Here is a 10000-nt window from a genome sequence, read left to right on the forward strand (position 1 = left end):
AAAAGGTTTCTGCATAAATGATTAAATGAAAAAGTTTTTTTTTGTGTGTGTGCTTGTAAACATCTGACAATTACTTGTCAAAGGATATTTATATAATTGTTTTAAATGATTTCGCTTTTGGTTTTTGTAAAATTTCAGTATCCAGCGGTGTTTTGTTGAATATTTCTCGGCAAATTGATTGTTTTTTTTTATTTCATTTTGATTTCACCCTTCGATGATTAATCAATTACCTTTATTCATTATATGTATGTATATAAATAAGTTTATTGGTATATATATTATGTGTTTATTCATACATATATATGTGTGGGTATATATATATGTATATATATATTATATATATATATATATATATATATATATATATATATATACATATATATATACTGTATATATAAATATATATATAAATATATATATATATATATATATATATATATATAGAGAGAGAGAGAGAGAGAGAGAGAGAGAGAGAGAGAGAGAGAGAGAGAGAGAGAGAGAGAGAGAGAGAGAGACCCATTGTTTCGAATGAACTTACATAGTCAAGGTATAGAACAAATTGATATTTTTTTTTTCTAACACGAAAAAAGGGTAGGCCACTCGTTTGCAGTCTGGCAGTCATTAGTTAATATTAAATTCTCACCAATTTTTGGCCATTGATGAAATGGGTTTAGGGAAGACTGGCAAAATAGATTCAGGTAAGTGACAAATGAGTTTAGGGATGACGGACAAAATGGGTTTAGGAGAAAGTAACAAAATGGGTTTAGGAAAGATTGACAAAATGGAGTTAGGGGAGACTGACAAGATGAGTTTAGGGAAGAATGACAAATTGGGTTTAGGGATGTTTGACAAAATGGGTTTGGGGAAGAATGACAAAATTATTTTAGGGAAAATTGACAAATGGGTTTAAGGAAGAGTGACAAAATAGTTTTAGGGTTGGGAATACTGACAAGTGGGTTTAGAGAAGAGTGGCAATATTTGTTAGGGAAGAGTGACCAACAGTGATAAAATGGATTTTGAGTTTAGAGATCATAGTCATAGTCATCATCATCATCATCATCTCCTCCTACGCCTATCACACAAAGGGCCTCGGTTAGATTTAGCTAGTCGTCTCTATCTTTGCGCTTTATAGTCCTCAGCCATGTAGGCCTAGGTCTTCCAACTCTTCTAGTGTCTTGTGGAGCCCAGCTGAACATTTGGTGAACTAATCTACCTAGAGGAGTGCAAAGAGCATGCCCAAATCATCTCCATCTACCCCTCATCATGATCTTATCCACATATGGCACTCGAGTAATCTCTCATATAGTTTCAAGAAGAGTGATAAAATTGTTTTAGGTAAGACATACAGAGTGGGTTTAGGGAAGACTGAAAAAAATGGGTTAAGTGAAAACAGACAGAATTGATTAGGGGAGTTTAACAAAATGGGGATAGGGAAGGCTTAAAGACTTAGTTTAAGGAAAACAAAAGAAGAGCAATGACGCAATTTCAGCCTTGCTTAATTTAGGGAGAAATTCGACTCGCTTCAAACTGAATAAAAACGTAGATGGGACATGAAAAAATTCGGAAACCTTAAGACTTCACCGGTACGAAGATCATAAAAATTTTGGAAAGTTCTGATATAGAATCATTGTAAAACAATATTTTGAAACGAACGCTTTTAACAAAACGCAATGAATTAAAGTAAGTAGAAATCCAGGTAGCAATGACCACATTTTTTTTTTTCCAAATCTAAGTACGTCATGATAGTTCTGGGGTTAATTGCCTTTAATTAGGTCTTTTTATGATGTGATTTCCTTTGCTATTTTCTATTTACTATTTTCACCCATTTTTATTTCTCTTCATACAATTTTATTTGATACAATTATGCCCTATGTATAGTACAGTATTTTTTCTGATCCGGTCATTAAATATAGAATACATCCCACAGGGAATTACATAACTCTCTTATTGGGTCTGGAGTTCTATAACTATACCAGTTGATATATCCGTTTTAGTGGACTGATCTTCCTAATCGGGTACTTGAATCGGTAGAACTTCAAAAGTTCAAAATTGAAGCAATTTTTTTTTATGTTGAAGAGGATGACATATGTCTCTTCATTATAGTTTATATATGAAAAATATGTTTTAATGTTGTTACTGTTCTTAAAATATTTTATTTTCATTGTTCATTACGTCTCATATAGTTTATTTATTTCCTTATTTCCTTTCCTCACTGGGCTATTTTGCCCTGTTGGAGCCCTTGAGCGTATAGCATTCTGCTTTTCCATCTAGGGTTGTAATTTAGCTAGTAATCATAATGATGATAATAATAATAGTAGTATTAACAACAACAACAATACTACTACTACTACTACTACTACTAATAATGATAATAATAGTGAGCATGGAAACGCCATATAAAAGCATATTTTGTTTAAAGGTTTACGTTTTCTTATTCATAATATTCCAAAACAAGACAAAATTTCATATATTTTCCTAAAACTGCTTTTTGAAATATAAACATTAAAACCGATTCATTTGAGAATATGCAAAATCTTACCTTAATTATTCCGTGATAAAAAAAAACTTTAATAATCACGTTTCATTTCTTGTTTTGTCTATATCAATTGCTCTTAATAAGACAATCTATAAATAAAAAGGTTTTGGAACTGGTTCTCTTCACCTTTAACCTCATCATCATCATCATCATCATCATCATCATCATCATCATCTACTCCTACGCCTATTGACGCAAAGGGCTTCGGTTAGATTTCACCTTATCAGACCTAATTACTCTAAAAAGAACTGAAGTCATTGTATCTTGTTTCCAATCAGAGAATTTATCCCGGTTTTCTCAAAACACTTGTGTGTGTGTTTACTGCACATAAAAGTGAATTCGTTTGTTTATAGATATTTAAATAGTTAGATTTGTTAATGATCATCTCAGTTTTCGTATCTACAACGAATAACAAGCATTCAATTTTTGAAAGGAAAGTGTAGACAAAAGTCCTTTGCAATTCCAGGCTTTGAAAGTTGGTAAAAACATGAAAGGAGGATGATATATAAAATGCAAAAAATTCTGAAGGACATGATATAATAATATTATATGTATATATATATATATATATATATATATATATATATATATATATATATATATTCATATATATATACAGAGAGAGAGAGAGAGAGAGAGAGAGAGAGAGAGAGAGAGAGAGAGAGAGAGAGAGAGAGAGAGAGAGAGAGAGACCTTCTCAGCTATGAGATCACATACGGAAATTTAGTATGAATAATGTCAAAGAGAGAGAGAGAGAGAGAGGAGAGAGAGAGAGAGAGAGAGAGAGAGAGAGAGAGAGCTTCTCAGCTTTGAGATCACATACGAAAATTTAGTATAGATAATGTCAGAGAGAGAGAGAGAGAGAGAGAGAGAGAGAGAGAGAGAGAGAGAGAGAGAGAGAGAGAGAGAGAGAGAGAGAGAGACCTTCTCAGCTTTGAGATCACATACGAAAATTTAGTATAAATAATGTCAGAGAGAGAGAGAGAGAGAGAGAGAGAGAGAGAGAGAGAGAGAGAGAGAGAGAGAGAGAGAGAGAGCTTCTCAGCTTTGAGATCACATACGAAAATTTAGTATAGATAATGTCAGAGAGAGAGAGAGAGAGAGAGAGAGAGAGAGAGAAGAGAGAGAGAGAGAGAGAGAGAGAGAGAGAGAGAGCGAGCTTCTCAGCTTTGAGATCACATACGAAAATTTAGTATAGATAATGTCAGAGAGAGAGAGAGAGAGAGAGAGAGAGAGAGAGAGAGAGAGAGAGAGAGAGAGAGGAGAGAGAGAGAGAGAGGGATAAACACCTCAGCTATGAGATCACATACGAAAATTTAGTATAAATAATGTCAGAGAGAGAGAGAGAGAGAGAGAGAGAGGAGAGAGAGAGAGAGAGAGAGAGAGAGAGAGAGAGAGAGAGAGACCTTCTCAACTATGAGATCACATAAGAGAATTTAGTATAAATAATGTCAGAGAGAGAGAGAGAGAGAGGAGAGAGAGAGAGAGAGAGAGAGAGAAGAGAGAGAGGAGAGAGAGAGAGAGAGAGAGCCTCAACTATGAGATCACACAAGAAAATTTAGTATAAATAATGTCGAAAGTTGTGAAAGCCAAGTAAAAACCAAAAAAGAATATTTTATGCAAACGTAATTCAGGAATTACATTACAACTTTTCTATTCATGACACGTAAAGTTTTTGTCTTAAAGCAGATGAACGTGTGCCTGAGCAAGGCACAGGATACAGATGCTGCTTCTCTCTCTCTCTCTCTCTCTCTCTCTCTCTCTCTCTCTCTCTCTCTCTCTCTCTCTCTCAATACTAACTCAAACAATTTATTTGGGCCACCATGATTTTCCTATGGTAGATGACTATTTGCTTTGCTTCTTTCCTTTTTGTATGGATGTGGTAGCCTATTGGAAACGTCCCTGTCTGGCAATCTACCGGACTGGGGTTCGAATACCTTTCAAGCTCTATAGTTTCTTGTAGTATCTGCAACTTCACCATCCTTTTGAGCCAAGGATTGGGTGCTTGGAGGAGCCTATAGGTCTACTTCCTGAGTCATCAGCAACCATTGCCTAGCCCTTCCTGATCAAAGCTGGGGTGGAAAGGTGCTTGGACGCTAATCAAATGTGTATAGTATCAGTCTCTAGCGTATTGTCACTGTTCCTTGTCTTTGACACTCATGAGTGACCTTTAAACCTTAGCTCAAGTTCAAGGTACGATAAATGTCAACTATCCAATTTAAAGTGATTTACTTTTAATATATATTTGTTCCGACACGAATACTTTACCTCGAATTACCTCTTTGGAGGGTCCTTGACCTCTCTCTCAAATTCGACCAAGATTTCCCGCGCTACCCCCCTATCTCGCTCCCGATAGTTACTACCCCCCGCCGCCAGGATAATTCCTTCGGCCCGGATTAGAGCAGGTCACTGCTTTTCCCGGGTCAGGACCCCATTAAGTTCTTGGTCGTGAGATCCGAAGCATCTCACTCTCTCGTTTTAAATCTTTCGATCAGCGCGTTGTGTTCCCACGTGTTCCCAGTTTACGGACTTGTGTTTTTTCTGCGATAGTGCGTTTTCGCAAAAGTGTCCTCAGTCCGTTTCCCTTGTGTTATCCAGACTTTTCTGTAACTCGTGTGCGAACGATGGGGAACGTGCGTCGTTGTCCTGGTCCTAGAGCAGGAAAGTCGTGTGGGGCTTTCCTCTCTAAACCAGAGGTGGACCCGCATTCTCTTTGTTCCACGTGTAGGGGTAAAGTTTGTTCCTCCTCGGACACATGTCCCGAGTGCGTGAATTGGGACGGAATTCAGTGGGTACGTTTTGGTACTAAGAAAAAGAAGTCATCTAAGCGTTCCCCAAAGAAAGTGAATAGCGTGACTTCCTTACAGTCGGTCAGTGATCGGTCCGACGAAGCCTCGGCCTCTCCGTCTCCTTCGCAGAGGAGTGGCCAGCAAGCCCCCAGTGTAATTGTGACCCATAGTGTCCTCCCAAGTGAACCCAGTGTGACGGAGGAACCAAGGGCTGGCTCCTCGGGAGTAAACGGAAGGGCCGCGAGTGTTTCGGGCGGATCGGGCCACGTGGCAGGGGAGCACGTTTCCTCGGATGACCCGGTATGGGACAGTGTGGCGGTCTCGGTCTCCCCCCCGCCCTCGTGGGCCGGTGCGTCGGGTTTCCCCCCGCCAGAAGAGAACCACTCGAGAATTCGTCGACCGAGTAGCGACTCCTTCGGTTGGAAATTACCGAAGACTCCAGGGAGGTCTCCGCTGAGGATGGATGTATCCCTGGGTCCATGGCCTTCTAGTAGGGGCGGAGTGGTCTCAGTACCCTCGGTATCCACGGCAGTTCCCGAGGACTTTCTCCAGCGCCCGGTCTCGGACGATCGGCGGCGAAGGGCCTCCCCTGCGCATCACTCTAGCAGTCGTCACGGGAAGAACGTGGCGCCCTCGGACTCTTCGGAAGAAGGATCATCCTCCGAGGGAGAACGCAGGGAAAGGCGGCATCGTAAGAGAGCGCGGACCGATAGCGATCGTTCTCGCTCTAGGTCGAGGTCGCGGCACGGTAGGAGGCGCCCACGCTCTCACTCCCGTAGGTACAAGAGGGAAGTCTCTCCCGGCGGCGGCGAATGGTTTTACGTGCCCCCAGGAGACTCCAAGAAGCACCGCTCGCCAGACTCTCGGTCCAGTGATCGAGCCTCCAAGTTGTCACTGCCTACATACAACTTGGAACCGCTCGACCGGCCACGCAAGAAGGACCTCTCGATCAGGCACAAGTCCTCGAGGCCTTCGGTTCACCCCACCCGTCGGGAGGAAGCGCGCTTCCGAGAGGACAGCCCGACCGAACCAGCCCAACCGGGTCGGACGTCGAGCGGGAAGGACCGGTTGCCGGGTTCGGGTCTTCCCACCGGGACCGTGTCCTCCGCGTCCAGAGCCTTGGCCCAGTCGAAAGGCCTCCCTGGGTCGGTGGCACCCGCCACACGGCGAGACCCGACCGGGTACGGTGCGCCCTACGATTGCGGGAGGGCCTCCCTGGGACCTGGTAGGGAGAGGCCAGTCTACCTCCCAAGCACGGATCCCCCCAACCAAGCCGATACCTCGATCGACGGAGGCGAGGCTTCCCCGTCGGAGGACTCCGCATACAGGAAGGTGGTAGCCCGCATCAGGAGGACTCATGGGATTCCTGAACCCGAGGTGCCGAAGGTCAATACCTGGAGGTCGAGCCTCTTGAGGTACACACATCGGGACGTCCTGCCGAAGTCTTCTCTGGCCCTGCCCCTCGCCCCAGACCTAGTACTCGGCCAGGAGTACATAGATAACTTGGTGGCCAGCACTGCGGAGGCCCCCAGGTCCCAGAGTTCCTCCAAACTCCTCCAGGGTCTGAAACTACAGGCCAAAACTTATATTCCAGCAGGACGTCGCCCGGGTCCCTGTAGAGTGGACTCAGCCGTAGATGTCCTAGGGCAAGGCGGCTCGGACGAAAGGGCCGGCTCAGCCCCTGTGTCCTTCTCGGCTTCTGAAGCAGGCATGATGGAGGAGATGTCGAGGGACATGATCAATGTCACTTCATGGCTGGACTGGTGGGCCTCCACGTTACTGGATGTACAGGCCTCCACAGACCCCGACGACCCGGAACAACAGAGTCTCCTGTCGGCCATTATCACTTCCGGGGGGAAAGCGCTAAAATTTATGGCATACCAGGCTCTCTCCCTGACGGCCAACTGGGTCCTCCGGAAGAGGGACACAGTGCTTTCCAGGGTAGCAAGGAAGATCCCAGACAGACAGGCACGAGCCATTCGCACCCTACCCCTAGGAGGAGAGTCCCTGTTTCCTTTGAAGGAATTGGAAGAACTGATGGAGAAGGTGTCCAAGAGGAGAGAAGTCAACGTCCCTAAGCTCTCATCCTCCAGGAGACCTCCGTATAAGAGGTCAGCCTCGGATAGGACCGTGACCCCTCAAGCGGGTCCCAGCTCTTCAAGGAGGGACGCCCACTCCTCTTCCTGGTCATCATCTCCTCAGCCCTCCCGCAGGGGAACTACAGCTTCTACCAACTCCTTCAGGTCGGGTTACTCCGCCTCGAAGAGGGGCAGATCAGGCCGCTCCTCTAGGAGAAGGTAGAGGGAGAGGCCCCCTACTCCCGCCCAAGCCTCGGGTTGGGGGATGCCTCAGACCCCATTGGCAAGCATGGAAAACGTATGGGGCGGATGCTTGGACGGTGTCCGTCCTGAAAGAAGGCTACAGGATCCCCTTCATAGCGGACTCACCCCCTCTGATCCCAGCCACCCAAACAGAATGGTTAGCTCCCAGGGACCCGTTGAAAAGGGCTTCCCTACAAAAAGAAGTTTCCTCCATGTTGGAAAAGGGAGCCATGGAAGAAGTCCTTCTCCCAGGGCCAGGCTTCTACAGCCGCCTGTTCCTGGTGGAGAAAGCAACGGGGGGGTGGAGACCGGTGATAGACCTGTCGGCCCTCAACAAGTTCGTCAAGAAGACGGACTTCAAGATGGACACCCCAAAATCCGTCCTGATGTCCTTGAGGGAGAAAGATTTTATGATGACGGTCGACCTCAAGGATGCGTACTACCAAATTCCAGTCCACCCGTCGAGTCGGAAGTTCCTCCGGGTAAAATGGGGCTCCCAGATCCTGCAGTTCCGGACCCTCTGCTTCGGACTGTCGACGGCCCCTCAAGTGTTCACGAGGGTCTTCGCGACAGTCTCAGTATGGGCTCACGAACGAGGTATCCGCCTCATCAGGTACCTGGACGACTGGTTGCTCCTTTCCAGTTCAAAGGCCCTCTTGGAAGAACAAGGAAGGGACCTCCTCCGGTTCTGCAGGAGTCTGGGAGTCATCATCAACCTGGAAAAATCAAACCTAACGCCGTCCAACAAAATGGGGTACTTGGGGATGACGTTGGACACCGTGCAGGGGAAGGCCTTCCCCTCGGAGGACAGGATACAGAACCTCGTCAAGATCATTCAGCCGTTCCTGTCGGGGCTTCCCAGGAAAGCGAAAGACTGGCAGAGGCTGATAGGCCACCTGGTCTCATTAGAGAAGCTAGTTCCCCAAGGGAAGTTACGACTCAGACCCGTACAATGGAACCTCAAGGCTCTATGGTCCCAGACAGGCTCTCAGAAAATATCGATCCCAGTCCTTCCGCACACGGAAACAGCCTTGAAATGGTGGAGATGCCGGTCGAACTCCCTCAAGGGGATGCCCCTCGGGTCCTGTCCTCCCGAGTTTCTCCTGTTCACGGACGCCTCCAGCCTAGGGTGGGGAGCCCACCTGAGGGAAGAAACAGCAAGCGGGACCTGGTCAGAGACCGAAAAGCATCACCACATCAACGTCCTAGAGCTAAAAGCAGTACAAAAAGCATGTCTGCACTTTGCAAGTCGGTTGAAGGGAAACACAGTGGCCCTAATGTGCGACAACGCCACGGTGGTAGCCTACATCAAAAAGCAAGGGGGCATGAAGTCGAAGGAACTGTGCGACCTCACTGTAGACATCTTGCACTGGGCGGACGATCACCAGGTAACACTGCTTGCAAGGTTCATCCCCGGGAAAAAGAACGTGCTAGCCGACGGCCTCAGCAGGGTAGGTCAGATAGTAGGGACGGAATGGTCCCTACAACCAGCGGTAGCCAGACTCATCCTTCAACGATGGGGCTCCCCGGTGATAGACCTATTTGCAACAAAGCTCAACGCCAAGTTACCGGTTTATTGCTCCCCGGTACCAGACGAAGGAGCAGCCCTAGAAGACGCCTTCCAGCACAGGTGGGACAACCTGGACGTTTATGCCTTTCCCCCCTTCTCGCTGCTAAGACAAGTGCTCAACAGAGTAAGAACCGCCCAAAACCTAAAGATGACTTTGGTAGCGCCCTGGTGGCCGGAGAGAGAGTGGTTCGCGGATCTGAAAGACCTGGCAAGCCATCCGCCATGGCCTCTGCCCCCCAGGTCAGATCTACTAAGTCAACCGCACTTCCTCAGGTTCCACGACAACCCTCTCTCTCTTCGCCTTCACGCCTGGAGACTATCCAGCGACTCCTGAGGAAGGAGGGGTTCTCCTCCCCCACAGCTAAGAGGATGTCCCTATATCTAAGAAAATCCTCTACCGTAGTCTACCAGGCGAAGTGGGCCGCCTTTACGAAATGGTGCGCGACAAAACAAATAAGACCTCTCGAAGCCTCGGTCCCTGACATAGCTGATTTTCTAGTGTATCTTAGGGATAAAATAGGAATGTCAATCCCAGCTATTAAAGGAGTGCGAGCAGCCTTAGGCCAAGTCTTTCTCCTGAAAGGCATCGACCTAGGGACATCAAGACATATAGGGATGCTGATTAGGAGTTTCGAACAATCCTGTCCTCCCCAAGCCAGGAGAGTGCCTAGATGGGACCTGGCCAAGGTCCTGAAAATGTTGTCTCTTCCTCCCTTTGAACCGCTCAGAGATATCGGGGACAAAGATCTCACCCTCAAGACAGTCTTCTTGCTAGCCTTAGCTT

Source organism: Palaemon carinicauda, chromosome 13, assembly GCF_036898095.1.
Source record: "Palaemon carinicauda isolate YSFRI2023 chromosome 13, ASM3689809v2, whole genome shotgun sequence".
NCBI classification, from domain to species: Eukaryota; Metazoa; Arthropoda; class Malacostraca; order Decapoda; family Palaemonidae; genus Palaemon; species Palaemon carinicauda.